This window comes from Neofelis nebulosa, chromosome 15 (genome assembly GCF_028018385.1).
Source record: "Neofelis nebulosa isolate mNeoNeb1 chromosome 15, mNeoNeb1.pri, whole genome shotgun sequence".
Classification (NCBI taxonomy): Eukaryota; Metazoa; Chordata; class Mammalia; order Carnivora; family Felidae; genus Neofelis; species Neofelis nebulosa.
This window is the reverse complement of record NC_080796.1, coordinates 11,301,993-11,326,715: the sequence shown is the minus strand read 5'-3', so window position 1 is coordinate 11,326,715 and position 24,723 is coordinate 11,301,993. Positions and strand designations below refer to the sequence as shown.

General features: G+C 49.2%; 1 protein-coding gene and 1 pseudogene across 1 annotated transcript in view; one reads left to right on the top strand and one right to left on the bottom strand.

The window, feature by feature from the left end:
• Window positions 1–3,255, bottom strand: part of LOC131496001 (large ribosomal subunit protein eL21-like) — a 99,190-nt pseudogene extending 95,935 nt beyond the window's left edge.
• Window positions 1–24,723, top strand: part of KIF26B (kinesin family member 26B) — a 470,603-nt gene that overhangs the window by 104,907 nt on the left and 340,973 nt on the right. The window lies entirely within an intron of this gene.

Sequence of the window (24,723 nt, the reverse complement as noted above, 5' to 3'; positions counted from 1 at the left end):
CAAAAACTTAGCAACTTGTTAGAACCTTTTACTATCTTAGGATGATGCCTGGCTCTCAGGCGAAGCAGAGATCTTCCTTCTGGCTTTGCTGTGTGGGAGCGTCTTGAAGCATCACCTTACAAGTTTCAGGGTGTCACTGACCCGTTTTATTGGGAATAACTGACCCGTTTTTGTGGCTGGAGTAAACCAAGCATGTGTCCGCAGCAGGTGTCCCTTTCCAGCTGTCCTCGGGTCTGAGCGGGCCACAGAGGCAGGCTGGTGGCTGTCCAGCTTCTTCCAGATGACACATTCACAGCCCCTCTCCAGCCAGCGGTCCCTTCGCCGGTGGCCCGTGAGCGCCCTCCTGGAGTTTTCTTTTCAGCCCAGGTCCTGCTTCTCAATCATGTTCAGTATTGGGTTACTTGCAGAATGGAGTCATTATCTTTAATGTTCAATAACTGTGCCACAAAGGTAATATAATAAAATTCGAGAAATGTAATTTAGAGAGGCTTTCTACTCAAGCCTGCGTGTGTGTGTGTGTGTGTGTGTGTGTGTGTGTGTTCATACAGTCTTTCATAACCCCGTCCCCAGGGCTAAGGAGAACCTTGTTTTCCTGCTGCTTCTGCTTGGGTTGTCCTTTTTATTTTGCTCTCATTTTTGCTTGGCAGTGTCCTGAGTGATCTGTGTCAGTGGGGTGTTAGTGTCGGGAGCTGGAAGGCATAGGGACGTGGGGCACTGAGGATGCCCTGAGCTGTGCATCTGTGCTCCAGGCGTGGGTGTGGGTGGTGGAAATGGAGTGCTGTGGGCTTGAACTCTGTGCTTTTCATGCGCATGAATGCTGTACCTGCTCTGGGTGACTTGACTTGACCCCCAAGCCTGGGCTGCTTCGGCATCTCTCCAGACAGAATGTAGCCGCACAGCAGGTGGACGGCTCTTAAATGCCTGGGCGGCGAAAAGCCTGGCACTAGAGAAGGAAGGTTCCTTCTTTCCTTTTATTTCGTTGTTCTGTGGAGGAACGTAAGATGGAATTTAGTCATTCTGATCTACGTTCTTGGAGGAAGCATCGTGATACACAGGCTCTGAATTTGCAGATCAAAACTCTGATTTCCCCTGGGCGGCGTCCCCTGGAGAAATAAGGCAGTTAGACCGTTTTGAGTTGTTCCTTTAAGGGGCACAGACCATAATGGTGGCCCTGTTTCGCATCCCGAGGGGCTGTGGACAGGAAGTCAGTGGCAAGGTTCAGAAAACACTTCGAGCTTTTTCAGAGAAAGGAGTCATAGAGATGGAAGGCCCTGTGGTGGCGTTGGACGCCTCCCACAGGGCCTCCAGGCTCTCATTCCGCTCCAGTCGTAAAGGGAGCAGATCTGTGACAAGTTTCCCGCCCCCACCCCCCCCACCCCCCCTTACTCTGTTCTCAGAGAATGAGCCACAGGGTCCGGGTCTGACTATCCACGAGAATCCCCTCCAGCAGCGAATCTGCAGTCTTCATCGTACATCTTTGAAGGAGTAGGCGAGCCCCCCCTCTCAAATTTTACAGTTTTTCTTTTTCCTTCTTCTTCAGTTGCTTTATAAATAACGAGCTGACTTGTCTTCTTAAGGAGTGCAAGTTAACAAGACTGCCCTTGAATGTCAGCGTCAAACGGAATCCGGTACAGAGCAGGCGTTGGCTTTTCCATCTAGATCACTGCGGTCTCTTCCAGGCCCCCCCTGTGCTGGGGCTGAGGAGGGGAGAACTGGTACAGGTCGGGGGTGGGGACCGGTTCATAAAGGAAAGGTTAAGAAGACCACTTTCGAATTTCACGACACTCTGTTTTCGACCCCTGTGATGTGTTCTTTTTAAAAAAAATTTTTTTTTTTACATTTATTTATTTTTGAGAGACAGAGAGAGAGAGAGAGAGCGCGCACGAGCGGGGGAGGGGCAGAGAGAGAGACCCAGAATCCAAAGCAGGCTCCAGGCTCCAAGCTGTCGGCACAGAGCCCGACGCGGGGCTTGAACCCAAGAACCGTGAGATCGTGACCTGAGCCAAAGTCGGACGCTTAACCGACTGAGCCACCCAGGCACCCTCCCTCCCACCCCCCAACCCGTGATGTGTTCTTAAACATGTCCTAGTCTCCTCCAGCTTCTGGGGAAGGACCGCGGAGAGTGAGAGCCCTAAGTAGGGTGTCGTGCCAGTCAAGACATGAATAATGAAGCGCAGACTTGTTAAAGACCTTTATTTGGAATGCAGAGAAATTATCCTTTTTCGAACATCAGACACAACCTTGTATCTTCTAGGGACATATTTATACACGCCGTTGGTGTAACATTTTAACCGAATTAATTAGATACTTGAGTTCAACAAATGGTCAACTCGGGCAGCTTCTTAGCTGGTTTTTAACCAAACCGAGCCCGTCAACTGCTTGAATCAGACTGTCATTTGTGTGCCAGAGCTGGGCCTCGCGTGACGAGGTGAAACTGATCTGTGATAGGCGGCTGGGGTCAAACTTAAGGAAGATCCAGAGAATTCCAACCACGGAGCCGTTGCACCTCCCGCAATAATGAAATGAAGTCATAATCCCCACCCCTCGAGGTCTCAACGGCTTTCACGTGAAGTGGTATTTTCTGTTCACGATGAAAAGCACACCAAAGATATTGATGCATTTGGCAGGTGCGAGGGAGGTGATGAGAGAGGGCTTCCCAGAGGCGTTTGGGCAGTAGAGAGAATTCCACTTGGGGTTTTCTTATGATCTTTTGGAAACATCACTTTTCAGGGACTTGAACTAATTGACAGAAAGAGATCCGTTAAGCATACTTAGAAAATTTCTTTCTTCTGGTTTTGCGTGGACTGGGTTTGCCTGAGAGCCTTTTTTTTTTTTTGGACTTCATTCTCAGAATGGTTTGGGCAGATCTGCTTTGACTTGATGGCTTTGGGCGTAAAGAGGCCTGGAGGAGTGTGAGACTGCTCTGGGAGTTAAGGTTTGCTAAGACAGCTCTGGTTCAGACTTGAACTTGCGGGGATGTCTCTGCCTCTCCATGATTCGTCCTTATAACCCTGCATCAAGCCCGCTGTTGCGATGTCGATTTCAAGGTGGGTAGGTCTCAGCGAATCTTCAGTGTGGTTGTTTGCCAGCCTACAGTACATGAGCTTACCTGAATTGGGCTCCATTTGCGGCCCGGACTTTGGGGAAGGAAGCTTTAGGGTCCTGGAAGTGGCTGTTATCAGCGCTTGCTGACTCAAGTCTCCCCTCTCCGGCTTTGTAGTTGAGATCCCTTGCTAAAACGTTCTGAATCTCCATGATTACAGGGTAGCACCATTTAATACCAGAGGCAAGCAAAGCTGGAAGAGGTGTGGTTACTAATCTGAGTGGGGATGATAAGGGCCCCAACAAAGAAATTACCCTTGGGATCCTCTGCTGGCATCCCAAGTCTTCATGGGATGCCAGGACCGTTCGGTCAGGAACAAAACTCTTGGTTAGTGAAGTCGACCATGTTTTTTCTCCTGTGCATCTGCTGGTTTTCACCCCCTCGTCTTTATTAACTTCATGTCCCTCGCCCAGAACTCCATCCCCTCTCCTTGGTAATTCACGCCCATCACTTTCTGAAACGGCCCAGTCAAAAACTCAGCTCTTCCCAGATCCTTTCTACGGCCCCACTGCAGCGCTCTATAATTTTGTATTTACTCTTTAGTGATTTCATTTATGTTCGACTTCGTCGATGGTACGTTTCAGAGTATTTGTGGGCCAAGGCAAGTAGAGCTGACCCACTCAAACTAAATTGTGTGAACCACACTACGTTAATTTTCAGTTTCGGGGATTATATTCTCAAAAAAGAAAAACCCCTGGGAGCGATTATCGTTGTTTCCATCGTATAGAGGACGAAACTGACATTCAGAGAGATGCAGTGACTTCACCAAGGTCACACAGCATGGTGAGGGGAAGAGGTGGGATTTGAATCCTTATCTTTTGACTCCGTGCCCAGTATTCTTTCCAGAATCACACCCTGCTTTTTTTTTTTATTTTTTATTTTTTTATTTTTTTATTTTTGAGACAGAGAGAGACAGAGCATGAACGGGGGAGGGGCAGAGAGAGAGGGAGACACAGAATCAGAAGCAGGCTCCAGGCTCTGAGCCATCAGCCCAGAGCCCGACGCAGGGCTCGAACTCACGGACCGCGAGATGGTGACCTGAGCCAAAGTCAGACGCTTAACCGACTGAGCCACCCAGGCGCCCCAACCACACCCTGCTTCTTAAGCGTGGCTGACCAAATAAATTTTGCCTTTGAAAAATTAGGACTCACGGTTTAAAAAATGGAAGCCTTTGTTAGCAGGAAATACCCTTCTGAACACTATTTTTTCCCCCCTGGGAAATCACTGGACTTAGAGAAAAGGTGTAGGCACAGCCTTCAGAAAAAGATGTTCTCAAGGTTTATGTATTTCTCTCTCTCTCTTTTTTTTAATGTTTCTTTATTTTTGAGAGAGAGACAGAGACAGAGCACAAGCAGGGGAGGGGCAGAGAGAGGGAGACACAGAATCGGAAGCAGGCTCCAGGCTCTGAGCTGTCAGCACAGAGCCCCACGCGGGGCTGGAACTCACGAATTGTGAGATCGTGACCCGAGCCGAAGCCGGACGCTTAACCGATGGAGCCACCCGGGCGCCCCTGATTACTTATTTCTTTATGAAGCATTTGTCAAATGCCAGTCCTGTTCCAGTTACCACGCTGGTTGATGGGAATAGGGACAGTGTCAGATGAGGACAGCATTCCTGCCCTTCCCCAAGGGAGGTGGGACCCGCGGTGGCCGACTTCCTGTGTGCTTGTGAATCTGGGAGACGGCCGGCCGGTGTTACGGCTGGTAGGCCAATGTAACCTTCCTCCGCTACAAGTAAGCTTACACTATGCAAAAACTGGTCTTCGGGGTGCTTTGGTGGGTGCATAGATACGCAGTTGCACACAGTGGAATATTATCCAGTGTTGAAAAAAGATTTAACTTCTGACACATGCTTCATTCCAGCACGTACCAGGAACCCCAAAGACGTGCTTCGTGAATCCGGACAAATGCTGTGTGATTTCGCTTCTATGATAGGCAAGTTCATGGAGGGAGAAAGTACAGGATACCTGAGCCTGGTAGGAGGCTTTCAGTTTGGGGGCGATGAAAATGTCCTAGAGATGGAGAGCAGTGATCTTTGCAAAACAGCGTATGCACTATGCCGTGGACTCATATGCCTCAAAACGGCGAAAGTGGTAAATTTCGTGTCGTGTGTTTTACCACACACACGCACGCACAAATGATTTTCCAGAATGTTGCCCACGATCCTTAGAAACACGTTTAAAGCAAGAGGAAGATGGGCGTCGTCGTGGCAACCGGTCTGGGGAAGGCGGAAGAGACCCCACATGCCACCAAGGGGTTTTCGGAAAGCAGAAAGCGTCGGGATGAACAGCCTTCCCGTGAGACGTGAGCTGTTTCCAGAGTGTTCAGAGCGGTTCTGGCGAGGGCAAAAAACTGGACCAGGATCTGGGTAGCTCTTTCACAGTCGATTGGGTAATGAGAAGAGCTGTTCGTGGAGAAACGAGAACACATGTACTGGAAGGCTGCCTTTGCTTAATGTTCCACGCAATCCAGGAGGCCAGATGGCATTTTATGTGGTTTTCACAACTGTGATTTTGGATTGATTACTCAACCTGTTTGTGTTCCTAACCCAGCTCCCTGCCTCCCGCCTGCCTGTGAGCGTCCCCCGCCTTCCCAGAGCCGGGTTTGAACGGTGGCATTGTTGGGTTTTTCCTTGTGATCGCCACGTCAGTGCCAGCCTCTCCTACCTGCAGACCCATTCGCCTACCCGGAGTCTAGCGCGGAAAAGAAAATCCCTTTTCCAACAGGTCTGATCAAATGAATGGCTTCCCCTTTGCGTTCCTATTCAATTCTGGATTTATTTTTTTCAAGCTCGGGTCACCCGCTTGATGGGTCCTGAGAGGTCGTGTTCTGATCCCGTGATGACTTTCCCTTACCCGCTGACCTTCCGTCATCGGGCGGTGGTTTCGTAAGAAAAGCTAATTCATTTTCTATATAAAGTATGAAAAACAGAATAAAATAGAATAAAAGGCAACATTTGCATGGCATGTCAGAATTTTCAAAACACTTTTCCCGTATGAAATCTCTTTCGGTCTTTTTTCACCTTTCTGCGTCTGGTACTTTGCCCAGCACTTGACGTAGCCGTCTTGAGAAAGAGGTGAGCACGTGTCCCCACTTCATATGAGGAAACTAAGGCACAGAGAAGTTAAAGGAGTATGCCTGAGGATGCACAGCTACCGCTGGTTAGAGCTGGATCTGGAGATTGTATCTGCTGGGTTCACACCCAGTGTTCTTTCCACCATCCCACAATACGTACAGGAAAAGAAAAGCCAACGTAGCATAAATAATCTCAGCATTAAGCACCATTTTGAGCTATGTCCAGATCCTTGTTATTCTTTATTTTTTTTATTTTTATTTTTTAAAGCTTATTTTGAGAGAGCACGCACAAGTGGGGGAGGAGCAGAGAGAGAGAGAGAGAGAGAGAGAGAGAGAGAGAGAGAGAATCCCAGGCAGGCTCTGCACCGTCAGCACAGATGTGGGGCTCGAACTCATGAACCGTGAGACCACGACCTGAGCGGAAACCAAGCATCAAACGCTCAACTGATTGAGCCGCCTGGGCGCCCCTCATTGTTGTACTTTATTAAATAAGTCACAGTGGCCATTTGAGCGCTGCAAAATTTTCTTTTCACTTTTCTTTGTTGTTTACTAGCTCTGCGGTGAGGGTCTTTGCTGGGCCCATTTCAACAGATGAGTCGGAGACTGAGCAGGATGTGGGGAGGGGCCCTGAGGCAGGGGGCCTGCTTTGGCCCCTGCGACTGGGCTCCCGTTGCCCCGGCAGGGAAACTTCTCGAAGTGCTGGTCAAGCGGGCTGCCGTGCTGCCCGGCCGAAATTCTGGCACCACACCAGGAGCGCGAGCGTCGTGAGTGTGTTATCTTCATCTTTGTGCGTCTGGTATTTTGCCCAGTGCTTGACGTAGCGGGAACTCAGTAATTATTTGTTGAGCGGAACCTCTGAAGATATTGGCTCCTTCTTGGAGGGAGGTACCATATAGTGACTTGCTCGACGAGAAGTCACGGTACTAAGATTGCAGACGTAGCCCGTTCGTTACTTCTTCTCCCCCTACTTTCCCCAGGAGGTTTTTCCTGTCTTTAGTTCAAGTTCCTCTTAAAACACAACCATCATCCTTCTGTTGGTAGGGGCAGAAATGAGCTAAAATCTCCTTGGAGGACAGTGAAGTGCGATGTTAAAGTGTGGACTCTCTTCTGTGGTTTCTGCGGCGCCCCCTGGTCCCCCCCTGGCCTGCAGTGTGCAGGAGGGGAGGCTGGGGCTCCCTGGCCGTGGCGCTCCGGGTTATTACAGTGACAGAGTTTGGACCTGAGCTTGAGCAGGGATCATCCTGTTTCCTGTTGGAATCAATTTTCTGTCCAACTTTCATTTCCTATTCTACATTCCTCTGGGGTCAGAACAGCTTTGTCAGACAAAAGCAGGGCTTTCCTCTTTGGAGATATTCCTGGATTCTCTTCAGCCGTGTGTTTATCTAAGTGGACAGCCAGGCGATGCAATAAAGTGTCTGCCCAGCCAAACTCCGGCTGTCCTGCCTGATGTCATGCTATGGGGGCCAGGCTCACGGGCCGGAGCCCCAGGTCGCCCTGTCACAGGTCCGTCACAGGTGCCCTGTGTCTTCCCTCCCAGGTCCGTCTTCATTTGTCAGGTGGCCTTCCTTCTCTGCAGCCTGCGTCGGAGAGCTCTTCAGGAGACAGGAAATGTTATCAGTTCAAATGTTCACTGCTTAAATGAGCCTGGTTCAAAGCTTAACAGCCTGTTGCTGACCTCGAACTGGATCTCACAGAAATCCCTGCTCAGGCCCTGTGCCTTCCAGTCGTGCCTGGTTATTTCCCAGTAAACGTTAAGATCACAGCCTCCAGACCATCCAACAGTTGCCGAGATTTGTGAAGACAAAATCCTTTAGTGGCTTGAGAGGCTAAGTAGAAGCAGCCCCGGGTCCCCAAGTCTCCAGTCCCCACGTTTGTTTGAGCTTCTCGGTCTCAGTCCCAAGGCCTCCGCGCATGTGCTGGGATGTCTGAATCAAAATGGGACGGCGACATCGGTAAGCTACCATTTTGTCAAGCTTTCCGAAGATGAGGAATTTCATTTGATCTGTTATTGTGACTTACGTCAGTACGTCTCCTAACGTCGTCTTCCGTCATGTTTCTTGGATTTACGCACGGTAGACTACATCGGCTTATTTGCTGCTTCACAATCAAGGCCCTGTTTCCTGATGTGTGATCGTAACGACAGGATTCTACGGGTTGGCATGTTATTATCAGCAGTAGTCAGAAAAATCGAATGTAAATTTATTGTAACGCCATAAAGGGTGCAGGCCCTTTGGGCCTCAATAGTCTCTCGTTGGGAGAGAAAGCTGGTGATGTGGCGAAAGTCTTGCAGGACTTGTTTTGGTATTACTTCTAAAACATGATGGCTAAGAGTACACAAACATGTTTGTGTGAATTGAGTCACGTGAAAGCATCCAGTTTTATTCAGCCATAAATCGGACATTGCATCATTTGGACACAGGATTGAAGGAAGGTGGTTCCATAAATTTAGCGACAAAGAAAGTCATAGCTTGCTTGTTGCTCAGCACCCCACCCCTTTTATCCATCATGGAAGCAGTAAGGAACATTGAGGAATTTTCCCCGTGTATCAGGGAATCGTGGTCATTTCTTCCAGAACATGAAGAAGTCTTGGTGGTAGAGATGGGGAATGGCCATCGGTATGGTGATTCGGAAAAACCAGAAAAACCAGAGCATTTGAGTTCTATTTTCAATGCTGCTTCTAAATTTTTTTTAATGTTTATTTATTTTTGAGAGAGAGAGAGAGAGAGAGACAGAATCTGAAGGAGGCTCAGAGCCTCATGTGGGACTCGAACTCACAAGCCGTGAGATCATGACCTGAGCCGACGTCGGAGATGCTCAATTGACTGAGCTGTCCAGATGCCCCTCTCAGTTCTGCTTCTAACATGTTCAATGACCTTGACCAAATTTCTTTACCTCACTGGATCTGCATTTCCTTATCTGTATAAAGAAATTTCCAGACCAGGGTTCTTAAAGATCCTTTCCAGTTCTGACACTGAATTCCATGCATCAGCTTACTTGAATTTATTTGCGCAATCTTAGAGGAATTAATTTGGATTCATTAACTGTTTGCATCTGGGTAACTTGCACACCTGAAGAACGTCTTCATTCTTCTTCTTCTTACATTAACTAAAGGAAACATGCTGTGGAGGAAATGAGGAATCCCCAGAAACCAAAGCTAAGAGAAACCTCTGTTTCAGAGCACGTGCTCGTGAAATGTCTGCGTCGGCACTCCAGCCATGTGGGACGCCTCTGCCCCCGGTAGCAGGTCCTGAGGTTTCGGGGTTGTCACTGGCTCTTGTACTATGAAATGACACCTTGTTCAGCTGTGTGACAACAACGTCCAGAGGGGAAGGCGTGGAAGCCTGTGAGGACCCTGTACCGGCACAGGCTTTCCCCCCAGAGCAGATGTGATACTTCTCAAGCTAGTGACTTTGTTGGAAGGTTTTCCAACTCCAGAGTCTTCTCCACTTCAAGTGAGGATCCCTGGGGATGCTCTCAGAGTAGCTGATCACCTGACACTAAAGAAAAACAAAAAAGCATTCCTGTTCCAGGAGAGGAAACCAGCCACGTACCCAAGGGGCACATTCTGCATTGTCTTTTGGAGAAAGGAAAATACACTCATGACAAATGAGTCTGATGGAGTTTCAGTCTCATTCTTTGACGATCTCAGAGAGCCAAGTTTTGGAACATCCCCTCCGGGCTCAGTTCTAATCATGGAGGTTCACAGACATCACAGTAACTCAGTCTCCTCTCTGGTCCAGCCAGGTACCAGAAAAGACCAGAAAAAGGCTCACTGTTGATGGCAACACTGATGGGGAGTCAGGAGGATATCTTTACTCTGGAAGGTATATCCGACTAATGATACAAAATGGACTTGGTATCATTTCAGATTCTGCTCTTGAATCCATAGAGTGACTGAGGAAGAAGGATTCCTCGTCTTTCCTTTTGCTCTTCCCCTCTTTGCTTCTGAATATCTTTTCCTCTTCTCCTTTCTCTGCGATCTATTCTCCATCAGTTTACAGACAAGCCCATGTGGAAATAAAAATCAAATGACCCACAAGCGTCTCTTACTGTTGTCCCAGCTCTCTAGCCGCTGCCAGCTTTTTGAAAGAAAAGCCTATGCTCTGAAGAAAAATCCACTGCTCGCAACTGCTTCACCTCTTTTCTTAAATATGTTTATTTTTTTAACTTACTTTTTAAATGTTTATTTATTTTTAAGAAAGAGAGGGAGACAGAGTACAAGCAGGGGAGGGGCAGAGAGAGAGGGAGACACAGAATCCGAAGCGGGCTCCAGGCTCTGAGCTGTCGGCACAGAGCCCGACGGGGGGCTCGAACCCATGACCTGGGAGATCATGACGCCCCGAGACAGCACCAATGCTCTTGACTCCATTTCCAGTCTGGAAAACCTTTCCCCGTTTTGGCTTTCTCTCACATGGGGCTGATGAGTCTTAAGTGGAGTGATGTATGTGGATCCCTCAACTGCTCTTGGTATTTTGGGGGCACTGGGTTTCCTGGTTTGATGCTCCCTGCCCCTTTCTCTTCTGCTGGTTTTCTTTATTCTCCCTGCTCCTGTCCTCAGCCCAGAGTAGATTTCCCATGGAACTGGTGAGGTTTGAGCTTTGGGGGGTCTCTTGCCTGCACGTGTCACCACACGGTGTGGAGCAGGTGTGCTGTGTGTTCCCATGCCGTGTGTTTGTCTCGGGTTTTCATCGCGGGTGGCAAAGACTACCCCCTTCCACCCTGTTCCCCTTGTCGGGAGGGGTTGGGGGAGCTGTGCACGCTGCTGACGGCCTGCGGAGCTGAAGTCCTGCCGGAGGTCTGTTTCGCTTGCGTGCCGTGGGTTATGTTTACGTGGTCCCCAGTCACCTCTGTGTCTAGTTAAGTTAGTGCCGGGATCCCTGTGTAGGAGTGGCTCCCTCCTGCCCACCGTGCCGGCTCGCTCAGGTCCAGAGGCCACATCGCAAGATGAGAACGTTATCTGGGGTCAGCACCAGAAGTGGAGGAGAGAGGTATAGAGCCAGAAGCTGGACTGTGGGAACTTTTCTAAACCACCCCATTTAAACATCATCCCCGTGCTGGGAAAAGGACTGAATCGTTTCCTCTCCGTAAAAACTGGTATTACGAGCTTGTTGTCATGTGAAGAGAAAATCAAAATTATACTGACCGAATATGTCGAAACGTGCACAGGTGGCAAAAGACAAAAACAGGTGAGTTGGGCTATGTGAAAAATTTAAAAAAAAGTGTTCATGTGAAATGAGGTCATTGAGAAAATGAATAAACAGCCCACAGGATGGGAGGACATTTTGCAAATCATTTATTTTATAGGAGACGTGTATCCAGAATATATAAAGAGCTCTTACAACTTAATAATAAAAAAGGCAACCAAATTAAAAAAGGAGTAAGCAGACCATTGGTTGCCAGAGGGGAAAGGGGTTGGGGCTGGCAGACAAAATAGGTCAAGGGGATTAAGAGGTACAAGCTTCCAGTTACAGAATAAATAAGTCACGAAGATGAAAAGTACAGCATGAGGAATATAATCAGTAACATAACAGGTAGTAACTAGATTTATTGTGGGGATCATTTCATAATATATAAAAGTGTTAAATCTCTATGATGCACATCTGAAACCAATAGGATAACGTATGTAAATTATATTTCAGTTAAAGAAATTGAACAGGGGCGCCTGGGTGGCTCAGTCAGTTAAGCATCTGACTCTTGATCTCAGCTCAGGTGATGATCTCATAGTCGTGAGATCGAGCCCCCCGTGTTGGGCTCTGCGCTGACAGCTTAGAGCCTGCTTGGGATTCTCTCCCTCTCCCTCTGCCCCTCCCCCCGCTCGCACTCTCTCAAAATAAATAAATAAACATTAAAAAAAAAAAAAGGAAAGAAAAAACAAAACCGAACAAAGCATTTGAATAGACATTTCTCCAAGGAAGGTATATAAATGGCCACAAATCCATGAAAAGATGTTCTACATCATCAGGGAAATGCACGTCAAAGCTACACTGAGATATCACTCACACCCACTAGGGTGCCTGGAACAACAAAGACAGACGATATGAAGTGTTGGCCAGGGTATAGTGACATTAAATCCTCGTATGTTGCTGGAGGAAATGAAAAAGGGGCAGCCAGGGTGGAAACAGCTTGACCGAACCTCAAAAAGTGCAGCGTAGGGTTACCTTATGACCCTCCAATTTTCACACCCCAGTATATACCCAGGAGAAATGAAAAAAACAAAAAACATAGTTCTACACGACAACTTGCGCACAGACGTAGATAACAACATTATTCATAGTAGCCAAACCGTGGAAACAATCCGTATGTCCATCATCTGACGAGTGGATGGACAAAATGTGGTGTATCCCCAAAACGGAATAGTATTTGGCAATAAAAAGGAAGGAAGTAGGGATACGCCCTACCACGCGGGGCAATCTTGTGAACATTCTGGTAAGTGAAAGAAGCCAGATGCAAAAGACCCCACGTTGCGTGATACCACTTTTATGAAATGGTCGCAGTGGGGAAACCGGGAGAGAAAGTAAGCACAGTGGTTTTACCGGGGACCGAGGTGGGGGGTGACAGCTCGTGAGTAGGGGGCCTCTTTTGTGGGGGATGAGAGTGTTCCAAAATCAGTGACGGCTGTAAGCCCTGTAAATGTACCAAAACACATACGTGTTAAAGGGGTGGATTGTATAGTGTGTAAATTATACTTCAGTGAAGGAGTTTGAAACATGTAGGGAAGAAAAAAAAAGCTTTCAAGAGGTGTGCCCGTAACTGTACGATTTAGTCAGTGCCTTCCAATGAAGTCCAAACTCCACAGCTTGGTTTTTCAAGGCGTGTTATCTCTATAACTCTTTTCTTCCTTCATTTGTTCACTTGTAAACCTGATGCCTATTCCAATGCCGTTAATTCACCGTGCTGGCTGTGTCTTCTCCTTCCGGAGAGATATTCCCTTCATCCTTCTTTTGCAGCCCTCAGCATAGTCTGCCCTGTGTTCTGTTTATTTCTGTCTCCATCTCACTGAGATCTCTTTGAGGTCAGGAGATGTGCGCCCCCACTTTGGCATCTCCCGGAGCCCCGGCCCCTGGTCGTATCCGGCTGGTACCTGATAAATTTTTACCTCGTGGTAGGATGAATGGATTGCGAAATTGTTAGACACGACCCTGGATCTGACACTGCCTTTACCTCCCTCGCACAAGTTTTTCAAGAACAGCGCGAGATCAGACATACAAAGACGTTTCGGGAAACCCTTAAAACTCTCACCGTGCAAGGCATTATTATTATCTGTCACCCTGGTTACTCTTCAAATTAGTGTCAGTCAACTTTTGGTGGCACACTTAAGATCCCTTATCGTCTGCGTTAGTTTGTCAGATGAGGTAATGCACTTTTTTTGGGTACAGTTGTCACTGAAGAGATTGGCAGTGTTTCGTAGCGGTAAACAAAACTGTCTCACGCGCGGGGCCCTGACAGAGAGGGAATGGGGTACCAGAAGCTCTGTGAAAACACTTACATCCATCTCAGCAAGAAGGAGTTGTGATCTGCTAAATAAATTAGCGTTCTGTTCTGTTTCTCCACTCCCCTGCTAACGAGCGAGCCCTGGAGACTCCTGGTCCTGGGCGATAAGCCCCCGATACCCATTCAAGTTCAGTTGAAAGCTCCTTCCTCTAGGGATCTCAGTTTAAAAACAGGATTCTTTAAGTAAATATATTTATCAAACTAAAAATAGTTAAAATATACAGAAATGCATAGAGAATGAGGTAATAAACCTATGTTTAACAAATGCTTTTTTTTTTCTTTTTTGCCATACTTGCTGTGGAGTTTCTGTTTTTTTAATTTTTTTTTTTTTTTAACATTTATTTATTTTTTGAGAGACAGAGACAGAGCATGAGCAGGGGAGGGGCAGAGAGAGAGGGAGACCCAGATTCTGAAGCGGGCTCCGGGCTCCCAGCTGTCAGCACAGAGCCTGACGCGGAGCTGGAACCCATGAACCGTGAGATCATGACCCGAGCCGAAGTCAGATGCTTAACAGACTGAGCCTCCCAGGTGCCCCGTGAGTTTCTCTTTAATGAAAACATTTCCGAGACTGTCAAATCTCTCCTTCCCCTCTGAAGCCCCGTGTTCCTTCCCCTCCTTAAAAGTAATGATTGTGGGGGCGCATGGGTGGCTCAGTTGGCTAAGTGTGCAGCTTCGATCTCACAGCCCATGGGTTCAAGCCCCTCATCGGGCTCTGTGCTGACGGCTCGGAGCCTGGAGCCTGCTTCCGATTCTGTGTCTCCCTCTCTCTCTGCCCCTCCCCTGCTCACTCTGTCTCTCTCTCTCTCAAAAATAGATAAACATTAAAAAAAAAAAGTAACGATTGTCTTCTACCAGGAACCCTTAATGGGTCGATCTTCCAACTTTGATGTCAACTCTTGAGGCCGTTGTCTAACTTCAACACTGTTCATCTCCTCTGTTCCCCATATTCAGAGTCCACGTTGGAGCCCATTGAATGGGGATTTTCCCCGAGTCCTTTTGAGTCAGCCTCTGGGTCAGGGGAGGACAGTTACACAGGGACACTTGTCACCACATTCCTGGAGTTCTGGCAGGAGGAGGGAGAAGGCTGTGTGGTCTTGTCTTTGAAATCTGAAAGTTTGGTGACCCCGAGGACCTCTTGGATGTGGTGTGGTGCAATTTCTCAGACTACCACTTTGCGGATCAATCCAGTTCCATAGCGGTTTTGGGGAAAATGGCACCGTGCTAGGTACTGGGGAGAGGAAAATGACACGATGTGTGTGGGGACACGCGTGTGAGTGCACACATCTTGTTCTCATCTGTACCTGCCTCATTCGGAGGTAAGCTTGTGAGGTCTTTTTAAAACCCACGCCGTGATAGAAACATAAATCCACATCTTAGGTCCCACCGGCATTTGGAACACAGGCTACGAGGCATGAAGACTGCCTGGTGTGGCCCCGGACTTGGTCATGAGCTTCTCGGTACAGAGTTGAAAGAGTGGAATGGGATCAGTGACACGCTTTAGGGCCCTCACGCTCAAAGCAGGCTAGTTGCCCAAGGAGGCATGTCGTTTCTGGTACAGGTGCCTGGGACCCATTTCCCCGAGGTGAGAACTCCACCCTGATGGGGTGTGGAGGGGGACTGACCGGGACATTGTAGCAACACGTGCAGTACTCTGAGCGGTGTGGGATGTGCAGGGAGCACAGCTGAGGGACGGGGATTGACATGACCAGGAATGCCTGGTCCCCAAGGGCTACTAGTGCCAATAATGCTGCCAGTGGACTTGTGATGTTAATTCTAGGGGTTAACCTGATGAGCCGTGGGTTCCCAGGTGTTTGGTCAAGCATTATCCTCGGTGTGTCTGTGAGTGTGTTTTTGGATAAGATTAGCGTTTGAATCCACAGATGGAGTAAAGCAGATTGCCCTCCCCGGTGAGGGTGGGCCTCATCTAATAAGTGAAGGCCTGAATAGAACAAAAAGGCTGGTGCCCCTTTGAGTAAGAACAAACTCCCCCTGCTTGGCTGCCTTTGATCTGGAGCATTGTTTTTTTGTTTTTTTGTTTTTTTTTCCCCTGCCTTTGGACTAGAACCGAAGCATGGTCTCTCCCTGGGTCTGGAACCTCCTGGCCTTCAGACAAGAACTGCCCCACTGGCTCTCCTGTATGTATGTGTCTACACACACATGTGCCCACGTACATCCCGTTACTTCTGCTTTTCTGTAGTCCCCTAACACAAACGTTCAATCTGCAGAGACAGATAGCACGGGCCTTAGATAATAGCTGTAAAATTTCTTTGGGCTCATGGGCTTTCTAACTGAAATCATTGAATGGAGGGAGGATTTCGTACTCTCTTGTCTATTAAGTATTCTTATAATAATAACAATATCAGGGCGCCCGAGTGGCTCAGTTAGTTAAGTGTCCAGCTCTTGACTTTGGCTCAGGTCGTGATTTCATGGTTCGTGGGATCGAGCCCCGCGTTGGGCTCTGTGCTGACCGTGCGGAGCTGCTTGGGACTCTGTCTCCCTCTCTCTCTGCCCCTCCCCCACTTGCACACATTCTCTCTTCCTCTCAAAATAAATAAAAATAGACTTAAAAAAGGGGTGCCTGGGTGGCTCCGTTGGTTGTGTCTGACTTCGGCTCAGGTCATGATCTCACGGTCTGTGGGTCTGTGGGTTCGAGCCCCACATCAGGCTCTGCGCTGACAGCTCAGAGCCTGGAGCCTGATTCATTCAGGTTCTGTGTCTCCCTCTCTCTCTCTGCCTCTCCCCAGCTTGTGCTCTCTCTCTCTCTCTCTCTCTCTCTCTCTCTTTCTTTCACAAATAAATACAACTTTAAAAACTTATTAAAAAATACTTAAAAAAACAACTCAGTAATAACATTTATGGCATACTTCAAAGCACTTTACGTATATTAGCTCACATAAGCCTCATAACGATATTCTAAGGGAACCGAGGCGCTCAGAGGTCTGGGAAGGCATCCAAGGTCACAAAACTGGGAAACGATGTGATATTTTCGGGGTCCTAATCTGAATAAAGCCGATCTTCCATTTGCTGCCAGGGGTGAAAGTAGGAGAGGGCCCCGTTGGGGAGAACCACACAGGTATTGGCCCTTTGACCCCCAGGCTTCTCTGTGTCTCTGGAAAGGAGGGACAGACACGTGCACAGTGCTGCTTGCTGATGGCAGTGAGAGAGCTCGCGGGAAGAGGGGCGCCCGCAGGAGGCAGTGTGGGGGCCGCCGGCTGAAAAGCGGTCACAGCAACTCCCGATCCCTCCCCCCGCCCCCAGCTGCGAATTTAGGAAGCACTTCCTGGGGTCACGCGCAGCCAGCAAGGACCAGAGCAGGGATGGCGGGGAAGTTGTTTGACGTGGAATTCGGTGCTTCCCGCACCACCCTGCTCCCTCACTGGTTCCGTCCACACCTCGGGGGATCTCTACCGAGAGCCGGGTCCAAATCCCAGCATGGAGCCCCAGGAGAGACCTGGCTTAGAGAGCGCACGCAGGTTCTCGAGGAGCGGAAGGGGAGAGAGAGGTGAGGCTGGCGTCTCCCTGTTTGGGCATCGTTCTCGCCTCCTGGGTTTTTCCTTTGTGGTTATCCACTTTGTGGGATCCTAACCTCAGCTCCCGAAGAGCACGTGTGACCCGCGGAGCAGTGTCCCGAGTAGGCCCGCATCTCTGCCATTGGCCCACCTTGGGTCTGGACGGAGGCTCTCGCCGTCATCAGTGGATAGGACTGTGCTTAATAAAGCTGCCTCTGAAGTTGAGGCTTCTGAGACCCACGTGCTACCGTCTCCCCTGGGACAGGGTTCTGCCCGCTCTTTGGGGACCCAGGCTTATCTGCTCAGAATCGGCCGAGCTGGGTTGGGTGTGGTCACAGGTGTATCAGCCTGAGGGCTTCCTGGGGTCGTGGGTGGGGAGGCCGCGTGTAGGTCTCAGACCGTCCAGTGTGGAGGTGGCTGTCCGGGGGTGGGGGGTGGGTGGGTAATGGGCACCGGGATTGGAGGCTCCTGACACACCGCTTCCGGCCTGTCACCCTGCCGCCTCCCTTCCCGCCAGGTGAATATTACTTAGACACCCAGCTTCTGATTAAAACTGCGTGATGGAACTTGTACCCAGGATGCGGCCGGTGGCCCGTGTCGGCTTGTTGGAGTTAAAAAATATATTTTAATTTGTTCGGTTCTCTGGGGAAATTATCTGCGCCCGCATGTGATAATCAGCTTTCACAAAACCTGAAATTATTCGAGCCACAAAAATGAGATTTTTCATCTACATGAATGAAGAAGTCTTTTGCTCCACCCCCCACCCCCAGCCTTTTTCTTTCTTTCTTTCTTTCTTTTGTTTTTGTTTTTTTTTTGGTTTTTGGTTTTTGAGAGGAGGGGAGATTAAGAACATTTGAATTCATTCCTCCCCTTCTCCCCCAGGACACTGCCCTTAACAGTTGTAACAAAATGCTTAGACCACTAGTACCTGGTGCGACATCTTTGCGTGCATTTTTTCTCTTTTTATCCTAAACTTCACGCCAACTCCTAAGGTTGGGGGGTGGTGAGTATTGCCCTCCGCTTCATGGAAGAAAGTGGGTCACTGGGCAGCTGAGATTTGCCCAAGTTCACTTGGCCGATGGGTCGCAGAGTCGGGACCAGAACCCAGCTCTCCCGGTAACCAGATCAACACCGTTCCCCCTTACCAGGAGGCCTCGAAGGAACACTAGCGGGAGGGGGTCTCTAAGGGAACCGAGTTGGGGATGAAAGTGGATTCATGTGGCGCCCCGTCGGCACCCGTCAGGATCAGCTCCGTTAAGTTGTAATGCGAAATCCCAGTGGTTTAACTTGTTTATGCAAAGTCCCCTGTGGGTCCGTGTCCCCAAACCGCGTGGATCTCATGACCCCTCTGCGCCAGCATGAAGCCTCAGGGGGCGCTGAGGCAGGGAAAGGGGGACCGAAGGGCTGCGTGTTGGGTTCTCAGTGCTTCAGCCTGGAAGGGACAGAGTTCGGTGCCGGCTGCGTGGCCCTGGCCAGGGGCACGAGAAGCTGGGCACCGTGTCTTCTGTGTGTCCCAGAAGGGGAGGAAAACCACAAGCGGTGACTGCCACGGCGTCTGCAGGCCGGGGAGGGGGTCTGCACTGGGGCGCGGGGTCCCCTCGGACAAGCACCTGTGTCACAGATTCCGAGGGAAGCAATTCCTACTACCAGAAGTCACGCTGGAGGCACCTGTAAGTAGATGTTTTATGGGAATAAACCCCGCAGCCTCTCCTGGGTGTCCGGGTTCAAGGCTCACAACGACGGGTTTACGGATACCATTTTCCTGGTTCAACCTTCCGATGATTCGCCTCGACCTGAGGAAGCAAAGTATGAATGAGAGGGATTTGGCCCCTGACGCCTCCTTCGTGCTCATTGTTACACCCCCCCCCACCCCCCCCACCCCCACGCTGTCATCCGGGGTGAGCCAGTTCACTCTCTTCCCTCCCGGCCTTGACACGCGGTGGCCTTTGCCCTGCCGTGCCCCCACCCCCCCCCCCCCCGCCACCCCGCTCATGCCTCCTCCCGTCACTCAGGTCTCAGTACCTTGGAGAAGCTCCTTCTGTTGTGCTCTGTCAGCCCCTCTGGGTAGCCTTATCAGCAAGTGGATCTTTGCCCAGTATCCTGGGCGCGTCCATGCGTCCCCAACTAGGTGGCAGATGGGATCAAGGGGAGCACTGGCCCCTCCGAGTGACACTCAGCCCAGGCTTAGCTCATCCACAGAGGTGACTGAACACACACGCACGTTTCTTAAACACAGGAATGACATGCGAGGGGGCGAACGAGGCCAGACTAGACAGCGTGACGTGCTTGGCTCCCACGTCCTTCTCCATCGGCGGCGTGCCAAGCTGTCGTCAAGACGCTTGGTTTTGAGCTTGGCCCCTGTGTCCCTTGACCCCAGCATCAGTGCTCTTGGCAAATACCCTGGTATTTCGCTACCTTGCCTTAGAAGTGGCAGACGCACCGTGTTCTAATATGCAGCGTCTTTTTCTTCAGCAAGGTTCCAAGTCACGTGATGATACACGGTGAGTGGCAGGGTGCCCTCAGATACCTGAATTATTCGGCTTCTCATCCCCAAGTTATGGTTCGGTGGGTCTAGAGGTTCACTTTGGGAGGATAAACGTCCCCAGGATGGTGGTGACGATTGCACAACCCTGAATCCCCTGAACTGGACACTTAAGAAGAGTTGAAACAGTAGATTTTATGTGTATTTTACCATTGTAAGAATTAGATTCCCATTATTATATGTGTATATATATATATGTACACACATATGTAATTAGTAATTACATATAGAAATTATAATATATATATGGTATATTATATATACTATATTAATTGCATTATTACCTATTGTATTGTCATAGGTAAGCGACAGGCACATGTACACCATTCAGTATAGGGCCACCTCACTAGACCGCAGGCTGTTTCACGCCACAGGCTAGCATGTGATTGCTCTTGCCTGGGCCGAGTACGTTTTGGCTCCCTGGCTTCTTATTTGGGAAAGTTATTCCCCAAAGGAGACTCATTCTGGCTCAGTAGAAACATTCTCCGCCTCTTTTCCCAAGATGAAGACCCCAGCTCAGTGATTTCCAAATCTTTTTTTTTGAACTCTCAGCGACCTCTTTTGTTATTTTTCCCCCCTCTGATAGAATTCACCTTAAAAAACAGTTTTATCTGTCTTCGTCTTTGTCTGAGTGACTTATTTCCCTTAGCACATGATTTCACTCCTATGCGGAATGTAAGAAACAAAGCCAGTGAGCAGGGGGAAACCTAGAAAGAGAGGGACAAGCCGAGAAACAGACTATTTATTTGTGTGTGTGTGTGTGTGTGTGTGTGTGTGTGTGTGAGAGAGAGAGAGAGAGAGAGAGAGAGAGAGAGAGAGAGACCGAGCGGGGGAGGGGCAGAGAGAGAGAGGGAGAGAGAGAATCCCAAGCAGGCTTTGCACTGTCAGCACAGAGCCCACACAGGGCTCGAACCCGTGAACTGTGAAATCATCATGACCTGAGCCTAAATCAAGAGTCAGATGCTCAACCGACTGAGCCACCTACGCGACCCAAGACTCTTAACTAGAGAGAGCAAATTGCTGGTCACCAGAGGGGAGGGGGTGGGGAATGGGCAAAACGGGTGATGGGGATTAAGGAGTGCACCTGTTGTGAGGCACACAGGGTGGTGTATGAAAGTGTCGAATCACTAGATTGTACACTTGAAACTAATGTTACGCTGTATGTTAACTATACTGGAGTTAAGATAAAAAAATAAAAAAAATTGGTTTATACCAATTCATACCCCTGCATTTATTAAGTAACAACTCCTTTGTCCTCCTTGTGCCGGCATAGACACCTGTAACCGCCCAGCGGTGTTTGTGATTGGCTGGGACAGCTGGTCTCTCCACATTGCTTCGACATAATTGCTGCACTTGATAGAATGCATAATGAATAAACGTGTGGTTTCCCTGGGGGCTTCTGACATACCCAGAGCAGCTCCAGAACCCCACTGTCACCTTCAAGGAGATGAGGTGCCCTGCATTTCACTTGCTTCTGGCACGTTTCCTTTAAGAGTCCTGGTGCCTCGCTTGTCCGGCCCCGGCGCGGGCTCCCGGAGGCCGGGTGATGGATGCCCCCGTCAGGAGAGCATATTGGATCTGTTACGCACCAGTGATATACGATTTCAACATCTCAGGCGTGATTTGGATGCTCTGCACTCTCCCTCACTGGAACTTTGCCGCCACGTTGTTTTTGTGCTTTGCTGCTCAACGAGAGGAAGATAAATCTAGAAACCTGCTTGAAAATGGGCGTACTGTATTCAGTTGCATTATTAAAAGATCTTAAAGGCTGGGCCTTAATTTCCTCACCTGTAGAAGGAAGACGTTGGACTAAGCTTCCTTCCAGCTCCCGAAATTCTGAAATTCCAGCTTACAAATAAGCAATATGAAGGGGGCCTAATCGCCCTTGCATTTTTCTGTCTGGCAGGTCCGGGGGCTCCTTTTCTGGGTTTCAGGAGGGTATTGCTGTCCCTCAGGGTTGATTGATCTGTTTATTCTAAGCTTGAGGCGGGAGCTACAAGGGAGGCCCTTTGTTGGGGGCACTGCTGAGAAAAACAGCCTAAGCACCTGAATACCACCTTGGGGGACGGAGTGAGCCTAAAGGACACACGACTGGGACCAGTGCTTTGATTTGGCTGCAGGGAGAGGAATGAGTCGGGAGGCCAGGGGACACCAGGGAACTCCAGGGAAAGCCGAGAGCTGTGGCCTGGGGCAGGGAGATCCTGAGTGAGCAGCCGGAAGGATTTGGTTTCCTTAACTCTCCAGGGGCCGGACCCCCATTCCAGAGGCTGACTCTTCTCCGTGCGCTTCTGGTCCCTTCCCTCGAGCCCCTTCAGACTCGATGCCGCATCAGAATGTGGTGTTTCTTTCTTGCCAGCGATGGGAAGACTTTCAGATGAATAAAGACCTAAAACAAAAAAAACTGCAAAAGTAGAATGGCCATCGGGTTTTATCTTTCTCTCTTCAACGGCCCTGAAAAATAGGGGCACACGTGGGAACTGAGCACTTTTGAGCAAGCCGATGTCTCTTAGATTACAGGTTATGCCTCACCTCATTTCCAGGTCAGAATAGCACTAGACCTCTCTCCCGAGGCAGACTCCTCTCGAAGCAGAGAGGAGGCAAATCTGTTCTTTTCTTAGTTCGTGTGGCCCCTGTCGTGAGGGCTAAGAACTCTGAGATCTAGAGGATCCTGAAGGATATCAAGATTTAACTCTGGGTCAAATCAGCAAATATTTATTTACTTATTTATTTTTGAGAGACAGAGCGTGAGCAGGGGAGGGGCAGAGAGAGAGGGAGACACAGACTCCAAAGCAGGCTCCAGGCTCCGAGCTGTCAGCGCAGAGTCCCGAGGACGTGGGGCTCCAACTCATGAACCTTGAGATCATGACCTGAGGCGAAGTCGGACGCTTAACCAACTGAGCCAGCCCAACACCCCAGCAAATACTTATTAAGTACACACAAAAGGCAGGGCTCTGTAGACAAAACAAATCAATGGCTGGCAAATACAGGTGTGAGTTCCACTGAGTCTCCACAAGATGAAAGAAGAGGAAGCTTCTGGAAAGAGAAGTGTGCCCCAGCATCCATGTGACTATCCCTCAGGGGCTTGGCTAGCTTTCCCCAGGGCTTCTGCAGGGCGCTCTTTTACCCCTGGGAAGTATACTCGATACAATCCCTTGCCCACCAGTGTGTGTTTGCCTCCTGAGCTGTGGGTAACAGATCAGTGCGGGAATTGTCCTGGGGCTGAATATTGTGATTTTCAGATGCTGACCTTTCACAGCGGGGACTTTGCTGTCACTCCTGAATTCAGGGCATAGAGCTAAGACAGAAAGCAATGAGCACGAGTTTGGGAAACTCTGACATATTCATTCGGGTTCCAGGGTGAAAGGTGGTTCCGGAAACTCAGGAAACGCTGCATAACTCAGGTGTCCGTCATTCCTGAGATATAACGGCTGGGTTAGGTCAACACAGGCTAGTGAGACAAGATCCACCAAAGCAAAGCAAAGAGAAAAGGGTTTCTCGAACACAAGGACAACTTACTACTTAAGACTAGCCTAGACCAAGATTTACTAGGGAAAAAAAAAAATTGCATTTTATTCCTAGAAAGAGGAACAGCTTTATGAATGGGAAAAATAAATAAAGGGATATTTGGATCTTGGTTCTTGGGGGGATTTATATCAGTCTTTATATCTCTTCAGGTTAACATTCATCTTTAGCTTGGCAGAAACAGCTAAGATTCATGAAGCATCACGCACTGGAAGAAAAAGCGTGGGGGTCTTGGCAATGATGGGGAGGGACGTGGCACAACGGCGAGACTACGGTTGTTCTCTTACAGGAAAGATGCATTCTGAGGTTCCAGGAGACTCCACGAGAGGGGGAAGCTTTCCTTTCGAAGTTGGGCGATCTGGCAGAGTAACAGAGGTCAGAGCCATAGAAAGGTCTACAGATAGGCCACTGGGAGAGGTGGGGACGGGAAGGCAGGTAACCGGGAGGGGGAAAGGCTGGTGGTTGGTCGTGTTGACTGTCGGGGCCCTCAGCTAGGCCGGGGCAGACGGGCAGGGCTTTGAGTTCGCTGTAATCGCTCTGCAGACCTCAGGGCATAACTCCAGCGCACCTATGGGTATTCTTTCCCCGTAAGTTACACCCCCCAGGGTGCAAGCAACAGAAAGCAAAACACGAGCTGACTGGTTGTCATGCAGCTCTGTGATGTCACGTCCGGATTCGATCCCCTTACTGACATCGACTTCTAGGAACTTTCTGTCCTTCTGCATTCGTCTGCTGCATTTTCTGGCTTCGGGACTTTTTACGGCTGTCATCATTCAGTGTAAATAACAGCCCGCTGAGGAGCGGGTGACAATGTGGCGTTTTGCTGGGCCACTTCTAGCTCAGCATTCCTCGCGACGGCTCCTGCTGCTGGCCGCGTGCCAGGCCTGACAAACAGCCACGGAAACGACTTGGCACAAGGCGAGGGTTTAAAATTCTCACTGAAGTTACTCCATGACTACATCTTTCGTGCTTGGTAAAATAATTACTGTGTTGTGTTTTTAATTTACATCAAGAGAAACACTGATAAAATGATTGCCTGTACCTGGATTACAGAATGTTCCGTGATCTCTGAGCTGTGTCTTTTTGTGTGTGTGCATCTCACGTAATGCCTGTCCTTCCTTAAAAATGTATCTACGAATTCCGGGGGATGCACCGTGATTAGAGTTCCAGGCCACTTTCTGGAATTTTTGCGAATTATTCGAATACTGTGATCTCACTACTTATGGGGCCCGGGGTCCATTTCTGCCGTCGGACTGGAGAAGAAAAGATTGTACTTGAAAATGCAGCTCTCTCGCTTTGCGAACATGTGAGTGGAAGCATTTTGAGGGTCAGGTTCATGAGTATTTTTCCATTGCAGCTCAGGCATGGATCCCTCAAGAGGGAATGATTTGGTAGCATGGGAAGACAGGATCAGTGTTCTCATTTTGCGTCCTGTTAACATGTACTATAGAAAATGTACTCGTTCCTGACGGTCTATAAGTT